Below are 1,485 nucleotides of genomic sequence, written 5' to 3'. Positions count from 1 at the left end.
GCCCTTCTCTGTCTCTCTCCTTTCTTTTCTCTCTTCTCTTTCTCTCTCTCTCTTGTTCTCTCTCTCTCTCTCTGATGGAGGAAGGTCATTGGTTAAAAATAAAGAAACTGCTTGGCCCTCATAGGTTAAAACATAGGTGGGTGGAGTAAACAGAACAGAATGCTGGGAGGAAGAGGAAGTGAGCTCAGACTCGATAGCTCTGCTCTCTGGAGCAGACGCCATGCCCTCCTCTCCAGAGCAGATGCGATGAAGCTCTGACCCAGGATGGACGTAGGCTAGAATCTTCCCGGTAAGCGCACCTTGGGGTGCTACACACGTGAACAGAAATGGGCCAAGCAGTGTTTAAATGAATAGAGTTTGTGTGTCGTTATTTTGGGGCATAAGCTAGCTAGGCAGCCATGAGCCGGGCTGTGGGAAGAGGCCCACAGCTCCTACTACATCTCTCTCTCTCTCTCCTTTCTTTCCCCCCTCCTTTAAGTAATAAATATTCAATTCTATTCTGTACAACGTGTCTGCCCACGTGCCTTCTTCCCGTTGCCTGCTCACATCCGCCAGCCTGCTGGAACCAGCCCAGTGTCACATGGCTGGGCCCTCCCCCGCTGCTTGGGATCAGGCACCGGGACCTGCCTGCCAGCCCGCCCAGGACCCACTGCGAGCTGCTCAGGACTGGCAGCCATCTCTGCCTGGGACTAGCTGCTCTGCGGGCCCCCTGGGGATCTTGCAGCATTTTTAAAATTGGTGCCGTGTTACTCAGATATCCTAAACCGGGTTCTTTTTCCAATCCCACCACTGGCTTCCCAGCTTCAATTGGTTAGTCTCCCCCCGTTGTGCTACAGTTTCTTCTGTTTACTGGAATCATGTTTGGACTGACCCCTGGGTTAGTCCACCCATGTGTTAGCACTGCATACTCCCCATATAGTGCATTCAACTGGGGATCCGGGGTCCCCCAGTTTCTTTATCTCTTTTTTCATTTCTTCTCTTTCCTTTTTTTTTTCTTCTCTCATTGTAAGTGCCGTTCAGAGTGGCCCTGGCCTCTCTGGTTTCTGGGTCACCTGACCAAATCCAGCTAGGCCATAACACCACAGTCGCGGTCCTCATCCATGAGTCCTAGGTGTTTGCGTTTATTTCCACTCCACCTATTTCCACAAGACGTTCCGTTATAGACCTTGGGTGCTGCTGTTTCACAGGTTTTCATGATTTTGGCTCTGGATAGCAACCAGCTCCCTGGCTTTTTAAAAATTCCAGCCGTGGCATGGTGTAGTTCTTTTTTTTTTTTTTTTTCAGTTCTAGCCTTTTGCTCCCCTCTGCAGCTTGTGTTGTGGCATGGTGGCTCAGCAACAGGGCAGATCACGCCTTTAGGTCCCTCTCATTAAGCTTAAAATCCTAACAGCTCAAAAATTGTGACTTTTTTCATAAAACACGTGGCTGCCAACATTTTGACAGGGGTCAGGTGACTTTATCGCCATCTTGACTGAGGGCCAGGTC

This window comes from Chionomys nivalis, chromosome X (genome assembly GCF_950005125.1).
Source record: "Chionomys nivalis chromosome X, mChiNiv1.1, whole genome shotgun sequence".
NCBI classification, from domain to species: Eukaryota; Metazoa; Chordata; class Mammalia; order Rodentia; family Cricetidae; genus Chionomys; species Chionomys nivalis.
This window is presented reverse-complemented; position numbering follows the sequence as displayed.